The following is a 23,139-nucleotide window of genomic DNA, read 5'->3' as shown; positions in this document are numbered from 1 at the left end:
ATGGTGTTTATTTTTATTTGTCTTTGTTTGAATTTCATTATTTTTTATTGCTATTGAATTTTCTAGGTTATTATTTCATTTCAAATACTTTATGAATTTATCCCTATGAGTGGTTATTGTGAGTGCCAATGAAGTGGTATCAAAGATCTGAAGTTTATAAGATGTTTATGAAATTTCTTAAGAGATAATGAAACTAAAATGTACAAGTTTTCAATTTTAGATTGAAACATTTGATGTCAAAGGCAGCTTTACCTTGTTGCAAAAGAGGATGAAGGATTTCCTAATTTAACAAGGCTTGGCTAAAGCACTGAACGAAAATGATAAGAAGCCAGAAGACACTAAGGATGTTTATTGGGAGGACATAAAATCAAGGTGTATTAATAAAATTTGATTGCTCTTAATTGATAACGTTATGTTTAATGTTATGGAGGAAGATTCTACATCGGAGTTGTAGAAAAAGCTGTAAAACCTTATTTGGGAAAAAGTCAAGGTGCATTAATAAAATTTGATTGCTTGTAATTGATAACATTATGTTTAATGTTATAGAGGAAGATTTCAGATCGGAGTTGTAAAAAAGTTGTAAAACTTTATTTGGGGAAAAGATTAACCACGAAGTTATATATGAAGTGACGGTTGTATGGATTGAAGATGGAAGATGATGGAAATCTTGTAGAACATCTAAACATGCTCAATGGTAACTTGAATCAACTATAAAGTTGATACAAGGTGGAGGAAGAAGACAAGCATTATACTTTTAACCTCACTTCCTCGTTCATATGAAAACCTAGTGTCATGATGTTAGGAGGAAGCCTAAGTATGAGAGTGGATAAAATTTTACATTGATTATACAATGAACATATCAAAAGGATGGTCGTTTAATAGGGGATTTGAGAGTAATAGGTCTAGATTTGATGTTAAGGAAAAAGTCAAAGTACAATGTTACATATACAAGGAGTTTGGTTATATAAAGAGAAATTGTCTGCATGGAAAAAACAATGTGGATGAATCTAAAAGTGTGACAATTGCATCAGATGATAATGGAGATGGTCTTACTATTTCCAAAGGTATATGTGCATTTTTCTCTAAATGAGTGGGTTTTAGATTATGAAAAAGATGGGTGTTGTCTTTTTGTGATAGTGAAAATCAAAATGTTTAATAAAGTGGTGTGACGTATGTCCCAAAAATGCATAAGAATCTAATATCGCTTAATGGGTTATATTCTAAAGATTGCAAAGTCTTGGACATAGGTAGGTGCATGAAAACCACATGTAATGGCATGGGAAAATTGCAAGGAATTGTGTAATTTAATTGGGAGTATAATATAGAAAACTAGCTTTGAATAACTTTGCCTCTATAATCTTAATTATCCATTTAAAAGATTTTTTTGAATGACTAATTTCATATAAGAAAATGTAATTTTTTTTACTATGGCATCATCATTATTTATTAAATTTTGTAGCATTTTACATGACCATTAATGAGATTTATTGTTCACATACTTATAAACTATTAAAGCAAATGTTTCATAGGTATAGTATTATTAAAGTTGTTGATTATATATATTTGAATTTCTACGGTATGTCCATGTGTATGTTAATTACCTCTTCATTATTCTTTGAACTTTTCCATGCTTTAAACCTTGCACCCAATTTTATATCACATAAATAAAATGTGATGCTCCTTTTTAAGTAAAAAATGATATAATAGGTCAGTGCTAAAAATTCCTATAATGGGATACAAGGGTGCGTTTATACTTGGGTATCACTGTAAATATAATTGGGTTAGGGTAATGATACCCTAATGTCAAAACCCAAACCTGTTTCAAACTCTATAATAGACGGGTCCTATTAGGATTGGGATAAATCAGGTACCTTGAAACTCCCACAAAATTGCCATCCCTAAAAATAGTCGATTTCCTAAACCGATAACTCCCCAACCCTAGTGGTACCAAGATTTGATCCCAAGTCACAATTGCAACCAACAAGAGGTGGCCTTACCAATCAGCCACTTGGCACCTTACAATAACTCGGAGTATATGTTTGATGTTTCAAACAATGGTTCCTCTAGGCACTTGAGGCCTCATTGTCTTTGGTCGAAAATTCTACCTTACAATGATAATACTTAACATTGAAGTTGAACTAACATTACCAAACGAAATGCTGCTAAAATCATTGAGATGTGGCCTTGTTATGAGTGCTATGCTTGATAGGGGTGCTCACAGTTCCATTAATTGAATTCTGGGCATATTTCTGAAACCAAACTAGTAGTACCAGTTTTTGGAAAACCAATAACTGAAATCGAATCGAAGCCAATCGGTTAACCAATTGACTAGTTTGGTAACCATTTATTCGATTCATTGATTTTTTGGTTTTCTTATATTTAAAATATATTATAAAAAATATATAAATATATAATAAAAAAATTAGAAATATATAATATTATATTTTAAATAATAAATAATATATTATTATAAAATATATATTTATTAATTTATAATATATAGAAAATATAAAATATATATAATATACATAAAATATATAAAAGTATATGTATACCGGTTCGGTTAACGACTGGTTTTCTATGTTGGTTAATTGAAACTGAACCAATACCTTCGGTCTTTTAAAAATAACGAATTGACTGGTTTAATTAACCAGATTTTCAATTTGATTTCGATCACTTTTTAGGTTCAGTTCGATTTTTCTGTTTTTCTTGCTCACCCCTAATTATTTGAAAATACCTTTACAAATAAAGGAAAATTATATGTAAACTGATTAGTTAGAACCGGCTGATTGGTGCTGCAATTACTATTTCGGTGCTTTACTTCAATACATTTTGTTGAATAGACCCAAATTTTACCGGGTGCTTTAATTGGTCAAAGCTTTTCCGCTATCATGTTTTTTGTTTTTCGATATCAGAGATTTTCCCGAAAAATAAACGGTCCTTCAACCAAACTACCAAAGTCATGAAGAGCTAACAAAGAAAAACCCTTTGATTTCTTTCTATGTTTCTAAAGTTTTCGGCATTACAAAATACAAATTCACCTACAAAAATTGCCTAAAGAGTCAAAGCGGCTAGAAAAAAAACAATGACTACATCTATTTCTAATTTAAAGATATGCCTATACTACAGTTTTCTAGTGATCAACCCATTGACCCATATCAAGCAATATTGGTCACATATAATTCTAAAGAACAGGCAAACCCAATGGATCCAAAACGCAATAGATTTCAACATTAACCGAGATGTTGTACCAATAAAGTGTAAATCTAGAGGACCATGTTATGGTCGTGGTTGCAAATCCAGTTCAGCTTTGTTCATGTTGATTTTGGTGATGACCACGCATAACACATAAAAACATAGAAATAAATAAATCAGTGCGAGGTGAATAAGATCCCCAAAAGTTATCCGACAATTACTTAAATCTCATGGTTTTTGGCCCAAGCAAAAATCTACCATTATTTCTAAGTATATGTTTGGCATTGATGTTGCAATTACAACATCACTTTCTTAGAAAATTGTGCTTTTATTTTTGTTTGGAATTGTTGCTGTCAGGTAGGATATTTCCTAAAGTAACAGCAACTTTTTCCATTTGGTACCATTGCTCAAGAAACGTTTTCAGCACTAGTACCCATTATCCAGTGCCACAGCTCCAGGAAATGCCAAATTTGACATGGCATTGCTCCAAGCCATGACTTTCCGATTTCTGAGGCGTAGTTTGAAGCATGGTTTTTTATTGAAAAATGGTTCCAGACAAATGACCGTTTCTTGGAACACCAATTTTTTCAATGTGACACTGATATGATGCCATTGCTCCAAGAAACAGCAACGATGCCAAACAGCCCCCAAATAAATGTACAACACAAACCTTCTATTAAATATCCTAACCGAAAATGTTGATGTAAGGCTACAATTTTTCTTAATCCCATATTTTCCATTTTGTCCAAAATACATTTTATTGGAATGAGTATTTATTGAATTACCCCCAAAAAGGTGGTTCGCTGGCATTTGTGCAGTAATGAAAGGTTGGAGATATTGATATTGATGGATTCCACCTATGCTACACTTTCTCCTTTAAATTGTATTGTAATGGATTCCACCACCTACTACTGTTTCCAATTATACAAAATCATAAAAAATTTATGAGGTAGACTGACCGATTGAACAATAAAAACCCATCAATATCTTCTCTATCAGATATTTAACTAGGGAGTGTGTTTGCACATTTATTTAAAAGGTGGAGGTGGAAGAGGTTTTTGCAAGGGTCAAAATGCAGGGGGAAGTTTAAGTAATTTTTATAAATAAAAAAATAATAATAATAAAAGTAAGGGAAATTTTCCAATAGATACTCTTTATTTTAGATCAAGTGTCAATTTAATACCCAAACTTTAAAATGTGACAATCTAATACGTAGAGTTAATTCACGTTAAATGTCATGGGAAAAGATACAAATATCCCTCAAGTTTTATCTAAATTTTGATTGTTCATCGTCTCCTTAGTTGAACATCGCCACCGTTCCCCGCCAAAGAAGAGAAAACCAGTGTTAGTAAATAAGCACATTATATATATCAAACTTAATTAAAGAAAATTCCTCACGATTCCCCAACTAGTTGCAGAAAAACTGCAAACGGCCCCATGGGTGGTATGATATCGGGAGGCATCAACGGTGGTGGGTCGATACTTGGAGGCCTAGGCGGTTGAGGTGGCACTACATCCGGCGGCTTTGGTATCGGAATGTCGGGAATGCTTGGAGACGGAATTGGGGTCCTGGAAATTTTGGCCCAGGATTAGGCCTTGGTGGTATCTGAGATGGAGGAGCAGGAGGAGGATTGGGGATCCCTACTTCAAGCGGCAACGCGGTTTCGATATCCGGAGCTGTACCAGTTGCAAGCACCTCCGGTGGAAAAGAGGATGGCTCCGGAGTTGACCTCGACGGTAGCTCCAGAGGGCTTGTTGCAAGTGGATCAGATGAACCGAGGGCAGCTAACACATGAAGAAGTGAAAGGCGGGCGTGGATTGGATTGGTCTGTAGCAGGTGGCTTACACTGTATCTCAAGGAAACCGCTTTGCAAGAATATGTGAGAGGAGATGGAACGGTGGAGAGAAAGAAAAAGAAGATGATGAATAGTGTGTTTTCTAAGGGTAATTTTGATATTTTTAAAATTTTTAAATGGTACATGAGCTCAAGTGATATATATATTACTGACGGTTTAATAATGATAGATAGTAGATTGTCACAAAATTAAAGTTAAAGTACTAGATTGTCGCATTTTAAAATTTTGGTGCTAAATTGGCACTCGGCCTTAAGTAGGATATTGATCAGGAATTTTCCCTAAAAGTATCAATTCCTTTGCCCATCTTTTCTATAAGTAACTGGAATCTTTCAAACTAATTGCAGGCTTTAGGCTTGTGGATTAGCAAATAGCAACCATGGATGAAATTGATTATGATCTGTGTAAGTCTAATGGCTGACTTGGATTTTCAGATTAAGCCTTGTATGCACCACAGCAGCAATACATAACTACATGAGCTGTGATTTCTTATCCCTATTTACCTTTTTAAACTCATAAATGTAACTTAATTTTTGAAAGCTTATGATACTGAAGCCTTATTATTTTCTATAAAGCATTTATCATAACAATTATGAGACTTAGCACGTGTAAAAGCTTAGCATGATAATAGCCATGATTATGATCCACATAACATTTAACCAACCATTTTTCCAAAAATGAATGACAATAGGAACAGAGCAAGCACATGACCAAGCAACAAGACGAAGAGTATTAAAAACACACTACATCTATTTTGGATCTGAAGGTACCCACAGTTCTTTAAGTGACCAACTGAAAGATCCTGCTCAAGGAATATTAGCTAGATGGAATCTTCAAGGAAACCCATTGGATCCAAATGCAATAGATTTCAACATAAATCTGACTGAAAAGCCAAAACCAATAAAACAGATTTCGTGTGAATTTCTAAGTAGGCCTGTACGCCAATCAGAGAAACTTCCTCCAGGTTTATGATGATGACCACATAACATCAAGTCATGAATGCTGAAAAGCATGGAGTAGAACACTTCTTTAACTATCTATCTAGCACCTACACTTGAAGTGATATCTTCAATCCCCATTATAGACTGCATTTATTTACCTTATGAACTACAAACATGGGATCCTCTGTTCAACAAAAAAAGATCGAATATTTCTTAAATTTTCCATACGGCAATGCATAATGACAGGGAATTTCACAATTGCGCCAAAACCCCAAAGATATGAAACTGATTGGCAAATAGAAGAAACGAAAGAAAAACCATACTAGAGCAACTCAAGAAAGCACACACAGATTTAACGTGGTTCGTCTTTAAGCCTACATCCACGGTAGGAGGAACAAGAATCCATTATAATCAACAATGGGGGTACAAGTATGAACAGATTCTCTCAGACCCTTGTGCCATATACACCCAAAACCTTCTCTCTCACTCTGTTTTGTGTAACATTCTCTTGTTTCAAACCCTAGAAACAGTTATACTGTACATGGGATCCAAGCCCTCTGCATCCACCAAAGACATCAATGAATTTTTCCTTGCAGGATTTTCACCACAAAAGTAGGACCAGATCATGGCGCAGGCTGCAACTGGAATTCAAGACACATACACAAAAATCACTATCTGAACTGTTGCACTTGAGCCCTGCAATCGAATATCGTACAGTAGGTATTGAATTACTAATGACCCGAATCATGAACATGGGCATGCATCCCACAAACAAGATCTCCAATTCCTTGGATTCTGGAATTAACCCAGTTCATTATCTCCAAAATCCCCATCTTCATATCTAATTAATAGGAATTGCACATTTTCACATGAATTTGCATTTATAAAATGTTAGCAGATGGCCAAAAATAAGAGAACAAAATTTTCAGTAGAGCTCCTAGACTCCTAGTTCTAGAAAGCTGACAAGAATTCAAGAACTAGCATTCTATCTAGCAAGACAGAAGGTTACAATTCTAAAACTGCAAGGACCCATTTATTCAGTTTCAATATTGTTCATATCAAACAGGCTTTGAAAGATTAAGTTCCCTATAGAAATGCATTTGTTTCAGCTTCTTCTATTGATCCCAAGCATTGTGACTCTTAATTAAACACTCCAAAGTAAGTTATGAAGGATATTGCAGTAAAATATTAAAATCAGAGTATCATATTCATATCTGACCTTATTTGTTAACGATGCATCATTTATACACGAGAGCAATGGTAGAGTCATGGAATTCTTGAATTCATCAGATGAAATATGCAGAATATAAACTCCATAACCCCTTGTGTATTTGCTTACAAGCATGAAAACCTTATTTATGTTTTGTGCACTTGTGATCTCAACACAGTACTCCCCTCTGATGCTAGAACTGCTCTCACATGCATGGAATGCCGATGAAAGTAATTAAAATGAAGCCAGCAATTGGTTGTAGAGTGTTTGAAACCATGCCGCATTTACAGATGAAATCCTCTTATGAAAGCGTATTTAGTAATTGCCAACTATATATTTTAGCCTCCAAAGCATAGTATGGCTGTTCTGTAAGGGAAAATTCTTAATTAACAATTAGTCTCTGTAATAAATATATCTACACTACACAGTATGGAAGACTTTGGCTACTAACTAATATATAGAAAATTAGAAAAAAAAACGGTATCTTACCTCGTGGCTTCTAAATGATTCGTTGATCCCTATCTGAGCATATATGCATAGTGAAAATGAGTAGGGTAACACCAGAAACATGAGATGGGGAAGAGAAGCAACAGACTTTTCTGTGATGGGTGCTTGTTTGTTGGTCAGAACCACATGATTAATAAGGTTGAACTTTGACCTTTGAGATCTACTACTGCCACAAACTTGGGCTCATTAAGATCAAATGAGCAGAACGCTAGCTCCATACGTGTGCTCACATCAGCAGACAGCAGTTTTTTTTTTTTTTGATAAATCAGAAAGAGGGGCTACACAGAATACGGGTAGCATATCCCCAGAAACCCTAACAGGTAATGACAGATAATGGTGCTAACAGAAAATTCAATGCATATGGAGTCAGGCCCTGTTTCAAATGAAAGACAATCAATCAATATATCCACAACCATGGAACAGAAGTAGGAGCATTGAAAAGAATAAAAACTTGGAATAAATTGTTGACACTTGTTTTGATCAAAAACAGTAAAAAAAATCCACATTTAAACTTGTTTTGTTTATGAGAGATTGAGAGTAAGGTGTTATTAGGATTTGAATGTTGTGTATAGATTGATTGATGGAGAGCAATCTATTGATAATCCAATGGTTCTGAACTTAAGGGTTATAATTTGCAGATTAATCGGTAAAACCAATATAGTGTTTATGGAGCTTAAAAGAAAGATGAGAGCAAACAGACAAGAAATATGATAATTCTAAAATATGCAAGTAGAAATCTAATTAAATGCCTTAGAATATAATCTAATAATTCTAAAATGCTGGCAAGAACATAAAGAACATAATGAACTTGGAGCTTAGAGATTCTTGTTCTAATGAACTTAGAACTTCTATTTCTATAAGCTAATTAGAACTCAGCAGAAAAATAAAAATAAAAAAAAAAGAACAAGAAAAGGGCAAAACCCAAAACTATGACGACCCAAGCTGCTGAAGCTGCATTAGCAGATTGAACTCCTCGTACCAATGTCTTTGCTTCTACATCGTTCTATTAACTATTGTAAAAGAAAAAATTACAAGATTGGAACCAATTGACAAGTAGAGAAAAACAAGAAGAAAATGCAAAAGTAAGAGAAACCCAAGATAACACAGAGGTATATCTTGTTTGACTTATAGCCTACATCCATAGGTAATGGAGTAGATATCCACTACACAAAATGGCAATGGAGAGTTGAAAGTTGAACAGCCTCTCTCTCAACTATATCTATATATTAAAATGCAATGTGCCAAGCTCCCACTTTCTTGCTCTATGGTTTATTCTCAAAACCACTTATCTCTATTCTGGTTTCTTCTTAAAGGTACCTATCCTTTTTAATTTTTTTTTTATTTTCTAATTTAAAACTAAATAAAATAACTCAGTGACCAATCACCTGTAATACTTTTAACACTCCTTATTAAAGCACCATCCTCTCTCTCTCTCTCTCTCTCTCTCTCTCTCTCTCTCTCTCTCGTTAATTATGCCATTAACTCTCTCCTTCAATAACTCATGCCACTAATTCTCTTTCATCTCCATTACACATAAAATTCTCTCTCTCTCGTTATTTGCATTAAACTGTGATTATTAGTAAGATTAACTATATTGTAATTTAGATATTCGATGATATATTATTGTGCTAAATAACCTACTCTCATTTAAAATTATATTCCATTTGAAATTAATAAAAATAATTTAGTATATTAAATAAAATAAAATTAATTATTAATTATTGTTATTGATAAAAATGTTTTTATTGATATAATAAAAATAATTTAATTATTAAAAGGAGTAAGATAAGTTAAAAAATAATATCAATTTAAAGTTAATATAAAACTAATACAAAATTATCTAACAATTATTAGTTTGTATAGTTTACTAAATTTCATAAGGAATTTAAATTTAATAAAAACTTAAAATCCTTAAATAAATTCAATTTTTACTAATTTCAAAAATTAATAAAAAATATTAGTTGTACACATAGTTTATTTATTTTAAAATCAATTTAAATTTCATTTAAAAATAAGGAAAATTATAAAAACTTCTTTGGGTTTTCTAACAATCCTATGAAACTCCCCAGTGTTTTGACCCTAACAAAAACCTCCCCTATTGTTTTGAGAAAAGGTGCCAATTGACCATTCCAGTCCTAAGTCCATTCCGAGTATGTCAAATGCCACCTTGGATTGAGTTTGACTTTGGGCATTAAGCCCAATATTTAAGGTTGTGTATGGAGTGGCTAGGTGGAGAGATTGGAATTTGGGCCTTAGGCCCAATTTTCTTGAATAGAAGAAGTAAGAATTTGAAATTGTTAATTTTTTTATTAACATTTAAATAGTTGATAATAAAATTAAATGACACTTAAAAGGTGTTTATGTCTTTTTTAAATATCACTTAATGACTAATTAACAATTACTTAACGATAAGTAATGAGTTAACACGTTTTAAAGTTTGGATCTTAAATTATCGCATTTTAAAGTTTGAAGAGCAAAATGACACTAAATCCAAACACAAAGTATTAATCGAGAATTTTCCTTTAATATAATTTACCTTTAATCTATAAAAATAATCAAATAACGTTTTTTTTTCGAAGGGAAGAGATCTTTTGAGTTTGACCTTTTTGTCAATCATTTCCATGTGGCCAATTTATCATCCTAAGTCAAATGACCTTAATTAGTACGCTTTTGTATTGCTTATAAAATGAGAAATCCAATATGCTAGAAAAATCATATTTGACGAGGCCAAAATCCAAGTCCAACGTGGATTACCACATAGCCCAATTGAAGATTTAACATGTGGTGGAATGGAAGACTAACAACAAATGGATGACCCAAGGAAGAACGCCCATATGAGCCATGGAACCTTGACATGCGGAATCTTGAACCGGTGTTCGTGATCAGCAAATCATCGTTGAGGAAACACCATGTGAGTTGCCCGTCGTTAGGAGTGTAGGACATGCGGTGAACATCAGCCAACCCTAGACCAACCATCTAAGTCGGTGCAATGATTCAAAGCCTCCTTATCCTGAGTTCGCATTAGCCCCTCACGAGGGGGCGCCCCACAACGTTCCACAGCACATCCTGGCCTTGTCCATGGTAGAACGTGCGGACCATGTCAAGGAATGGCCTGATTAGAGATTATGTGGCACGATGACATGTGTTCCACAAATAGCGGGATGCACAATGACTCTGTGGATGCATATCAACTATCTACCCACTCTTGCAATCTATACTTTCGATATATATGCATATCCAAAAAAATTAAGATAAGTATAGACACATAGGAACATCATAAAAATTTTAATATAATATAAAAATACATCAATAATACTAAATTAGTATATTTTAATAGAATTTATGCAGAACTGCATCGTACTCAATAAGACAACATATATAAACATACAATGTTTATTAAAATTATAATCACATTAATACATATTAAAATTCAAAAAATCATATTTGAATAATAAGTGTCAAATGATCTATGGATATATTAGATCGGTCATATATTAATAATATATTCACTCCTTAAGACTATATCATAACAAAATATAATTAAATAATATTTATTATTAATTCTAAAAATTCAAAAAATCATATTTCAATAATAAATGTCGAATGATCTATGGATATAATAAATCAGCCATATATTAAGAATATATTCAGTCCTTAGAGCTATATCATAACAAAATGTAATTAATTATTATTTATTATTAATTCTGAAAATTACAAAAAAATTCAAAAAAAATCATATTTGAATAATAAATGTCAAATGATCTATGGATATGATAGATCATCCATATATTAAGAATAGATACAGTTTTTATGGATAAATCATAATAAATAATAAATAATTAATATTTATTTTTAATTCTAAAAATTACAAAAAAATCATATATTTAAAGAATAAATGCCAAAATTCCAAATGATCTATGGGTATGATAGATCAGCCATAGATTTACAATATACTCTGTCATTATGGACAAATCATAATAAAAAAAATAATTATTTAATAATTTTTTTATTCCAAAAAAATAATAAAAACATTACATAGAAAAGTTCAAATCTTACATGGATATGGAAGATCATCCATAGGTTTCTAACACATTAAGTCCTTACATTCAAATAAAAAAACAAAAATTTTTTAAATTTTTTTCTTTATTTTTTATTTTTCCAGATTTATTCATAAAAATCCATAGATCTACACATATAATCAAAAAAATGTGATTTTTGATAAGGTAAATGTAGATCATCTCAGTTTAGAACACTTTCAAGCATTCAAACAAGAAAGCAACAACAAATCAAAGAGATTAAATGAAACAAATTGAAAAATTCACCTATTTTCACAATATTTTCCAAAACTTCAAAAAATCTTTCCAAGTCTTCACGTTTGATACGTTTTTGTTGTTTTATTTTATTATTTTTTTTTTTGTAGATCTAGCAATCTGGGCAAGTATATCAAAGATTTGGAGTGGTTTGAGAGGGAGAGAAGGCTTTTTTCGAGAGAAAGAAGCCTTTTTTCACTTGTTTGAGCTTTTTAACATCCATCGTGTCATTTTGGGATCGCATTGGTCAATACACCCCCGTATCGATAGCATATCGACCGATATGGCACCAAAATGGTCGATATGCTACCATTCAATATCGATATGGTATTGATACGAGGGAAAAGATATGCGAGACCTAATTTCCTTACGTTCCCCATATCAGCCATTCAAAGATACATTACGATACACCCCATATCAGGCATATCGTATCAAAGTTTTAAACCTTGATTCCACCCTGAATTGGGAACATCTCCCCATGAATAATAAACATAAGTCAGGTGATATACCCGATGTGCGGCCAGAACATGCTGTAAGGTTGGTGTGAGCACGAGTTGTGAGGAGCAAATCCAGACTCACCTAAGGCCTCTAGCATCTTCAACTTATCTTGCACTCAAAAGCACATCACGTACTTTAGATTGGCCTAGTTGACCCCTCTTTTCCTTTTACTGACTTCAGCGTCGAAATCTCTCTTCGGTATCCACATCTCGAGGCCTCTAACCTCTAACTATTTGTGCTTACAAGTCACTGAATCCAACTCACTAGCTCAAGACTCCTTAGCTTGTCCAACTTAACCTAGGATCAATGTTCAAAATATCGACATGTATTGGCCGGTATTGGTCGATGCATATCATATCGAGAGCTTCTCGATATGCCCCTACAAAGGGTATATCGGGGTTTTGACCGCTTTACGGGGTGGACGGACCTTAAACCAGCCCCCTTGAATTGGATTTGAAAAAAAAAAAACTTAAAAAAAAAATAATCGATACTGAATTGAAACCAATCAGTAAACTAGTTGACTTGTTTATTTTGGTTTTTTGAATTTATAATATATATTACCAGTAAATATATAATTATGCAATATAAATACTAGAAATATATGTAATATATTATATTATAAATACATATTTATATATAATGAATATATATTTATATAATATATATATATATAAATACATATATCTAGGGGTGGATTCGAGTCGAACCGAGCCAAATAGCTAGCTATTCGAACTTAGCTATCTAAGAAAATATGAGGCTTGAGCTCAATTTGAGCTAAAGACTTGAGCTTGAGTTCAACTTGAGTCAAAAGCTCATAAGCTCAAGCTCAGCTCAGCTCAAGCTCGATTGTGAATCAAATGCTTTATAAAAGTAAAAAAACATATATTTTTTTATTTAATATATTAAAAAATTCATAATTATAATAATTAGTTATTATATATATAAATATATATATATATGTATGTATGTATGTATGTATGTATACATATTTGTAGAAACTCAATTAGGCTTGCAAGCCTCCCAAGCCAAGCTTTATTAGGCTCAAGCTCGACTTGATTAACAAATGAGCCTGTAAATTGGGCTTGAACTACCTCAAAGCTCGGTTTAAACCGAGCCGAGCTCGAATAGCTTGTGAAAAGCTTGACTCATTGCCACCCTTACACATACCGATCCATTTGGTTAATCATTGATTTTTCATATTAGTTAGATAAAACCAAACCGATGCCTTTAATTTTTCCAAAACACTGAATTGAAACTGAACTAATCGGTTTGTTATACTGCAATTTTTTGTTCAGTTTCATTGATTAGGTTCAATTTTTCAAATTTTCAGCTTTTGATGAAAACCCTAGGTGGAAGGATAAAACCAACATAGTTGCTGCCCAAAACATTCCCCACACTACTCTGAGCACCAATCGCAATAGCACAGCCAAAATGCTTAGCTCTCCAAGGTGCAAGTATTGACCAAGGATCAATTAGGACAACAACCACCTCTCTCAACAGTCTCCCATGCTGAATCTTAATTAAGGATAGGTGCAATCAGTCCCCAAAACTTAACAAGTGGGAAGAATACGTGGATACTCTAATATAAGAGATGAGAGAACTTCTCAATGTTATTGAGGAAGAACAAAAGAGGAGCAGAGATGTTTCTACCGATGCCCAAGTTTTCAAAGAATTTATGTTCACCATGGAGATCATGGATGAGCTAGCCATTTCCAGAGAACTTGCTAGTAAATATCGAGCCAAGTTGGAAGCACCCTATCCTTCATATCGACAAACTCCAAAAGATAAAACTAAGGCTTCTAGCCTTATCTACCAAGCTGCTCGTTACTGCATCATTAGAGGGGAACCTTCTAGAAGGCCCCACTCCCTACATTACCTCAAGCGTCTCAACCAAGATAAGGCAAACTACATATTCAAAGAAATCCATCAAGGCACTTGTGGTGACCCCTTGGAGTTGGCCCCTCAAATACAAGGCCTTGCAATAAGAGTACTTTTAGCTGACTATATGAAGCAAGATATGGCTTAACTAGTCTAAGGGTGTGATTGGTGTTAAAAATATTAGAACATAGATCACTAGCGAGTCGTTCTCTTGATGCTAATTAGTAGTCCATGGCCTTTACACTACAAGGAAAAAGGTCAAAACCGGCTTAGGTCTAAGGCCGCAGTCATGCGTCCGCCCACTAAGAAGCTGCCGGCTTAGACCAGGACCACCGGCTTAGGTTAAAATGACCACCACCTTTGATGGTTGGTCGCAGGTGGTTCAAGTTGCTCTAAGGCGGCGGGAGCCGCCAAGTTAGCGTTAATAAGGCGGTGGTTTGGACCGCTGGCTTAGACTATATATGGCAAAGCCAGCGGTCATTTTTTTTATATTTTTATATCAAGTTTATTCCGATTTTTTTTTTTTTGCACTAGCACTTTTACTAATTCTTCACTTTAATACCTACTTAGCGAAAATCTCATGACAATTGATATATAAAGTAACTTAAATAAAAATGTAATTTGAAAAAAAAATGTATTAAATTAAAAAAAATAAGTATTTATTATTATTTCCAAAAGAATTGTTCAAATACAATATCCAATTGACATAAAAAATACAAGGACTTCAAAAAAAAATCAATTTGTCAAATAATATAGCACATCTTCCAATTCAAATCCACTTTAACATAATGATCAAACCTGAAAATCATAACATGTAAATTGTTAGAAAATGTAAAATAAATAAGATATTAATAGAAAAATGTATAAAAATAGATATTTACCAGAGCAAAATATTAAAATGGGCCCATTCATGCATTTCCCTCATAGTACAACTCTATATTAACATGCCAAAATTTTCCCAAGCAATTCTTCCAAATCTAGTGATCACAGTGCAAGCATTGAATATGGCAAGGAAAAAACAACAAGAATGTTGTCCAGATGCAAACCCTGCATTTATAAATATCCCATTAAAACTGAGTACAAGAAAATTTCTTATTCGAAAGAAAATGGATTCATTATGCAGTATGATTGAAGAGACTAGAAAAATACAACAGCATAGACCAAAAGACACCATATGATGAGGTTTGCAAGATGTCAAACGTGACAGATCAAAATCTATTAATGTTACATGCCCATTGCTCTGGAGTAGGATATTTTTGGGTTTCAAATCCCCGTAAATTATACCTGTAGAGAAAACAAAATAATTTCACCATCTGATTATCTTCAAGGAGCATGTCAATAAGGTGGGCACTAAGTGAGGAGAAAGAGATGTAAAACTTAATTATGCTTCATTTTTTTCTAGCTTCACTCTCTTAGTTTAACAAAGTGTATATTTCAGTAAATCAATACATGGTCATGGATGGTCCTTGCAATGGTTGGTGAACTATGCACAAGTATTTGCACAAGTATTTGACTGAAACCTCAGGGAAGATATAAAGTATTTGCCTTATCTATGTCAAAACAAGTAATGTACCCTGTCTATATTAGCATTCACATGACAAGCTTCTACGCATTCTCCTCTTCCATGTTCCATAGTAACAAACTTTCCAACCAACCAAGCATGAAATGCATACAACTACAAACAGGTCTGTTTTGAAGCATTACCAGATTAAGACTAAAAGTGTGCACTTGAGAGTTTAGACTACCTGAAGTTATGCCTCATACTTATTGGATAAGCCCATCAAAGCTTCCTAAAGCAAGTAACTGCCCACTAATGCTGAAGGCGAAATTTATAGCCACGCATCTCAAACATCTTTCATACTTGGATGGGGGTTGTACCATGGAGATGGCAATCATATTTTAGTTGTGTGGCTACAATCATGTTGTCATTTTAGTAACAAACTTACAGCATCACAAACCAAATTCTATTTTTATATTTGCCAAGATATAAGGAAATAAATAAAGAGTTTCGAGAATTCCATCTACCCTCTATTTTGGGTTCTCTACCAAGTCTACCCATTAATTTTTTTTGGTATTCTAGCAATTACAATTCTGCAAAAAAAAAAATCCTATAGAACTTTTGGATGATGTCCCAACCTTGGATCCAACCAGGCAACAATCTCTCTCTCTCTCCCCCCACTTTTCCTTGGTAATTGAGTCACCCATGCTAAAGTTCATTAATGGAAATACTGTACTTCCACTAGAAGTGTAAAGTTCAGCAATAGATTTAAGAGAAACAGGGTTGCTCTGTTTCTCTATGGTATTGTACTTGAACTTCAATTTGAACATCTTACCCATTGTTTCAAAATAGAACCATAAAAAAACATGTTGAACTTCAATCTGAACTATTGTAGTAGAACATAAAAAATTTTCTTTCTATAAATCAAAGATTAATCTAAGACCATGTAACATTGATAAAAAAAAAAAAAACCTGGACTGCTCCATTTATAAATATTGTTAGAACTAATCAATAGAAATTTAAACATATGATTGTTAAAACTGTCTATATACTGGAGTAAGATTCATGTTTTCCATTATTTTCACCTATTCACCGTCCATTTCATCTCAAATCAGGCTAAATTGTAACAAAGATGAATGACCGTTTTTCTTGTAGTGTAATCAAATAGGAGTTGTATCCGGGTTCCTTCAGAGTATGTATGTAAACTTATTACCTAATACCATGTCACAGTTGATGTGATGAATATGAACATTGGAACACCCAGTTTGTATAAATACACAATCATCTCCTGTAAAAATAGAACCAGTGCATAGTTAGGAATAAAAATTAATTAAATCTCTAGAAAAAGAAAGGAAATGAGAGATGGACTAACTAGTCAACCTGAATTGAGAGAGAGAGAGAAGAGCTATACAAATAATGGACAAATGTCCTGAGCTTACTAGGAATACAATCCAGTCCACAGCATAGTAGACAGCTGATTCAGGCTCCATTTCCAATTGATCAACCGACTCTTGTATTGAACTTAATAGGCAATAGCATCTTGCCAGGCTCGTAGCCACTATGGTACTCTTGCGTCACAACATAATGACCAGCACAGGTATCATTTCCTCTCCAAACTAAAGTGTTATAGCTAACTAGCTAAGCTATCAGCAACCACGGTATGATGTCAAAAGAGCCAAAAACCTACGCATTTTCTCTTTCTCACTGCTAAATTACCTGCAGCCGAATAGAACTGTCAATGGACCGGATATTGGTTCAACCCAACCTGGTCTAATATGAGTCCGTTACAGATGGACCAGCCCAATCCAATCCGATAAAATACTTTGGACTATAATCTGGAGTGGTCCAATTCAACATTTCTTATTGGAATGTCCAACCTGTTCAAATTGATAATAATTCTGATTGGATCCAACCCAAAGCTAGTCCATTGGCACCTCTACTCTGATCTACTATCAATCGACTAGAAATTGGATAAACCCAACCCAATCCAATATAAATCATTATAGATGGACCAGGTGCAATCCAATAAATACTTTGGATCATTAAATTTGGACTGGTCAAATTCAATGTATATTGGACTTTCCAACCCATTCAAATTGATTTTGATTTGAAAGGGTCCAACCCAAACCCAGTCCATTGACACCCTTGCTTCAAAGATAAATAAATAAGTATACCTTTTACTGTATCTCTAATAATAAAAATAAGACAATAAGACACCATCCTAGATCTTAGTTGTCATTGGTGCATTATGCATCAACATACAGAAAACGTGATTTTAGGTACCGCAGAAAACAAATTAATTTCACAATGGAAAGTGATAAATGAATTTCACCTCATCCATCTAGTACTAAAGTCCCATCCAGATTCAGCTGTTGACGCAACCTGGCGGTAAAACTGCTCTTTCTCTGATACATTCAAGAGCTTGGAAGCAGATTACTTGTCCTGAAAGAATGCAGTCAATACTAATTCATCAATTACATCGCTTTTAGTCATTTCTAAGTTCAATAAGCTGTAAAGAACCTACAATAGTTGAACTTTCTGGTATGAGCTTGTTCCACATTGCATTGTACCGATTTAAAGTGTGAGTGCGTGCTTGAGCATCTTGAATGGTCACCTCGTGTATGCCTGCAATTAGAAGAAACTCAGACTTAAAGGGGGACCCAAATTGAATGTAATCATGTTTCCTGTTATTAGTCAGCTCTAGAAGCACCACCTTAGAAATTGGAGCACCTGGTATCTGAATAGAACATCCATCTAAGTTTAACTTGATTGCATCTTGGGGAGGGGGACCCCACCACATTGATTGATTCCAAGTACAGGAACTTGCTAATACTTTGCCAATTCCATTTATTGTAAGACCTCCTATAGACCCATTGGATTTGAGGATTCAACCATGATAGAGAGCCTGTTAATACTTTAGACACTCAACTTGAGATCAGTAAGTGGTTATTGATTAGGGCATCAATGTGATTATTAATTGGATTGCAAAGGAAACTGCATGTTGGCACATGGCTCCTATATCATCTCATCATAGAGGCCAGGGGGTCGTTTGATAACAAACACAATGGCTGAATTGAATTATTGTTGTTCTGTGTTTTAGTGGATAAATAGTCATAAGATATAGAAATGAACTCAACATGCTATCCAGCTCTTCCTTTTTTTTGATAAATGGTGATTTTATGAAAAGAGGGAATCAAAGAAGCCATTCATTTCAGCCATGTCAGTTGTTATCAAATGGCCCCTAGGTCTTTGACATCCAGATTGAAAATCATATTTAGATGGATCCCAAGATCATCTTGTTTATTGGGAAATAGCTTGCTTAGGGGAGAGGTTGGGAGTTACTTTTACAGGGTACCTCTCTCCCTTAAAATGGTTTCCACATGATTTTTCTGCTACAACTACATGAATGTATTTCTTCAATGTGGAAGGAATACATGTAACAAGGGATTGGAGGTGGCTGAGGCCAGCTTAAACTTCTTAGGGTGTTTGACATACTTGTAATATTCTAAACCAATACCAATTTGACTATTTTCATCTATTTTGTCATTGCTTTTGTCCAATACTGTGTGTCAATGCTGTGAAACTCATATTGGACACAAAATAATTTTGGTCACTTGGTCAAGGTTCAGTAGTCTGTTCATCAAGTCCTACCATTTGACTCAAATAAAAATGCAAAAAAGAAATGAAAAATTTTTCAAATTGCTTCAAAGTATATTCAAATCAATAAAAATTATACATTATAATAGATGCTGACACATGTATTTGAGGTACATTTTACCAAGTCCTTCTTCCATTCTTGTCATCATAGTAATCAATCATTAGTTAGTTTTTTTCTCTTGAAAAGTAAGGTGATTTTATTAATTTAGTAATAAACGTACAATAGGATGCCCCCAAGGAACATCACTCAGAAAAGGAACAGCTAGATCGAAACAACATTACAATTGCCAGAAGTTCCTAGAGTTCAGCCTAGCCCCTAGCTGAGAGACCTGAATTCCCTTTACAACCAAGACCACAGAGATCTTTCCATAGGAAATGGCAATCAGCTCTTTTGGATCTTTGAAAATAATGTGAAAGAGCCATTTTTGCCCAAACAGTAAATCACAGCAGCCAGAATGCACACCCACAGGCCGCTAGCACTCTTTGACAGGCCTTGTAACTCCCAGCACCCTAACAACTCCTTCATTTAGCTAGTTTGGTAATTAATTTAAAAATAAATACATTTTCCACAAGTATCTAATTAGAATTTCTCTGGAATTTGTTTGGCCACATATTATTTTCTTCAACTTTCTGTTGTTCAGTTATTCTAAAACGTATAGTTTTAAACTTTTTGTTTTTGGACAATAACATGTTCTGGTACTAGTGTAGTGATGTACAATATGAAATTATCTAGATAAACAATATGAAATTCAATGGTGTACATAATGAGAGACTTGAATTCCATAAGTGCAGTCAAATTCATTTATAGGGAAATATAACACATACTTTTAAAGCAAAGACACGTATGTCATCATGCATATAAAGAGAACAAATCATCTGATAATAAGTTCAAACCTTCATATATTCCCATTAGTACATAATGTCTTCATTTCTAAATCAATTATAGGGATTCATGAACAAAGTTATGGCCGTAAAGAGGCAGAATTATAAATGAAATCCTTATAGTTTGAAAAGGAAACCTTTGCAAATTCTATGGCACAATAAAAAAGAGTCGTCGATAAGAAAAGAAGAAAAAATGGTTTTTACCTTGGAAACGCACAAGGAAGCAAGAATGACGAGGAGATCGTCGATGAGATCTTTGAATGATGTCTTCTCCAGTTAAGGGGGTTTGAGGGGGGCAGGGGGGTGTATTGACATCGACAAAGAGGGAAAAAGAGAAGAAGAAAAAGCATGAACTGGGCTTCTAATAAGAAAAACTAACAGAACTCCTAAGAAATCACGGGCTGTCCTTGTTAAAAAATCTACAACTTGTGAGAGAACTCAAAGGATGTTCTAATTTGAATATAATGGAGATGGAAAAGAATTGATGACTGGAGTCGAGTCTGGAGGGATGAGCCAACAAAAGTCAGGTTCCATCCTTCCAAATGGCCAAAAGGGACAAGATTAAGAGGGAGAAGGAGTTGGGCTTTCGGGTTGATTTTGAAAATCAATGGCTTGAAATTCCTGTTGACGAGAGGTGGGTATAGAAAGATGGGACTGTAGAAGTAGATTATTTGTGGGGCCGATATCGTCCCAAACAGGGCTACCTGGACCCCAGCTACCTAGTATGGCATTGAACCAGGCCTCTTGCATGTCTCTCCATACCAACTCTAAAGATGCAGAAATCCCTTCCCCGGTTATGGAAGCTGATGTTACAGCCTGAACATCCATTACTCCACTCGATTCCAATCCCATTCCGACAGGAGAATTGCCCTAAAAATTAGGCTTCTCTGGATCATCAATGCTTGGATAGTTGGGAGGCATGGGTGCAGTCTCCACATGTTGAGCTTCCGAATGAGGCTGAGGCGGCGATGGTTGTTGCTGGGTTGGTGAGGATCTGCAATGGGAGTTGGGGGTGATGAACATGGAGCAATGCCAGCACCATCCCTGCGAAGAAAGAACTTGGGGAAGTTGAGGCGAGCATGATCCCCTCTCTATTTAGATTCCCGCTCTTGGGACTCAAATGCTAGGCGCGAAGGAGAAGAACAACGCGGAATTCCCCTATTTGCAGTTTTTCTTTAGTCCATGGACCGGTTCAAATCCAGTTCAAAGTTCTAAACGGCGGTCTTTTATGACACCGCCAATTCAGCATTATTTGTGGTGGCGGTTATACCGCCGCCTTAGGAGGTTTTGCTCAAATGGAGTATTCACCCTTTCCGACCATCAGTCAAGTAGAAAAGGTTTCTACTTCTGGCCAATAATTACTTCACGAAGTGAGTGGGTTTGAAGCCAAGCCCTTAACTCAAATTGCTTCAAAGAATGCCTAAGGTTTCTTTTTTGGAGGTCAATCATTTGTTGATATAGTATTCTTCATATGCTTATTATTTGCCATTTGAGCATAGTCACACTTATTTTTTGCAACAAATTTTTAAAAATACCTAACTTTTTATTAGATACAACTACATCCTAAAACATTGTTCTGATCAACCACTAAAAAGTCAAATGCATGGGTTGATTTTGATTAGTTCAAAGTTCATATGTACCATTTTATCGGATCCCAGCATGCAAATAAAATAGGCAGCTAAATCAACTTAAATTCCACTTAGAAATGGGGAAATTATAAAAACTTGTTTGGGTTTTCTTATAATCCTTTGAAACTCCCCTAGTTTTGACCTTAATGAAAATCTTTCCTATTGTTTCAAAAAAAAAAAAGTGCAAATACCTTCCTTTCATTAGCATTCCAAATAAAAAATATTTACATAATGCACTAGTGTTTTTTAAAATACCAAATTTACTTTTAACCAACTTCATTTATTTCACATGTAAATTTACTAAAATACTTTGAAAAAAAAAAAACAGATTTGCTTCCTTTTACTTCACTTCAGCCTTTTTCCCTTACTTTGTACAAGAAGAGTATGGAGAGTTGCTCTTTGAAAGTTGTTTGGAAAAATAAATTAGTGGATGGTAATGTTGAAATTTTAAATTGTGTATAATAATGCCTTGACAATGATAAAAGTATTTTGGTAGCTTCAATGTCTTTGTTACTAAAAAGCCAAGGGGAATGAGGTATTTGCATTTTTTTCTAAAAACTATAGGGAAAGGGTAAAGTTGAAATTTTGTAGATTTAATGTCTTTGTTACTAAAAAGCCAACGGAAATGAGGTATTTGCACTTTTTTTTTCAAAACCATAGGGGAGGCCTTTGTTTGGGTCAAAACACAATGGTAATTTATAGAGTTGTTATAAAATAAAGTTATTTTTATAAATTTATCTAAAAATAATAATAAACCAATAAAAATTAATAAAAAAATAGCATTAAGATACAAAAAATTAATACAAATTTATCTAAAGCATAGGAAATTAGCCACTCACTAAAGCACAATTTAGCTTGTGATTGGGTAAACTAGACATAACTCCAAAAATATTACTTGAATTGGACTTAAATGGGCATCAATTAATTGGAAACGTCATATAACTCTGTCCTTAATTTTGCTTATAAATATAGCCCATGCATTGCATGGGTCCTAACTAGTAGCTCTTATTTTGGTATGAATATGGAACACCCAAATTTCCTACTACATTAGGGAAGAGGAAGGGGAGAAGGAGGAAAAAGAA

The 23,139-nt window shown here is 34.1% G+C and overlaps 1 long non-coding RNA gene across 9 annotated transcripts; it reads right to left on the bottom strand.

The window, feature by feature from the left end:
- Positions 1 to 15,040: 15,040 nt before the first annotated feature.
- Positions 15,041 to 21,838, bottom strand: LOC104607395 (uncharacterized). 9 transcript variants are annotated; one of them, XR_016085355.1, is made up of 8 exons: positions 20,634 to 21,837; positions 18,604 to 18,804; positions 18,415 to 18,515; positions 18,223 to 18,332; positions 17,330 to 17,606; positions 17,104 to 17,178; positions 15,274 to 15,676; positions 15,041 to 15,190 (listed from the first exon to the last, which is right to left on the bottom strand). It is a non-coding gene; the product is annotated as an uncharacterized LOC104607395 (long non-coding RNA). The 9 variants fall into 9 exon arrangements; XR_016085356.1 differs by having other exon boundaries at positions 18,604 to 18,795; XR_736950.3 differs by lacking the exon at positions 18,604 to 18,804 and having other exon boundaries at positions 15,274 to 15,439; positions 15,564 to 15,676; positions 20,634 to 21,833.
- Between the last annotated feature and the right edge of the window lie 1,301 nt (positions 21,839 to 23,139).

Source organism: Nelumbo nucifera, chromosome 4 (genome assembly GCF_055504915.1).
Source record: "Nelumbo nucifera cultivar China Antique chromosome 4, China Antique-T2T, whole genome shotgun sequence".
Taxonomy (NCBI): Eukaryota; Viridiplantae; Streptophyta; class Magnoliopsida; order Proteales; family Nelumbonaceae; genus Nelumbo; species Nelumbo nucifera.
Note: the sequence above shows the minus strand (reverse complement) of the source record. Positions and strands in the feature narration are given on the sequence as shown.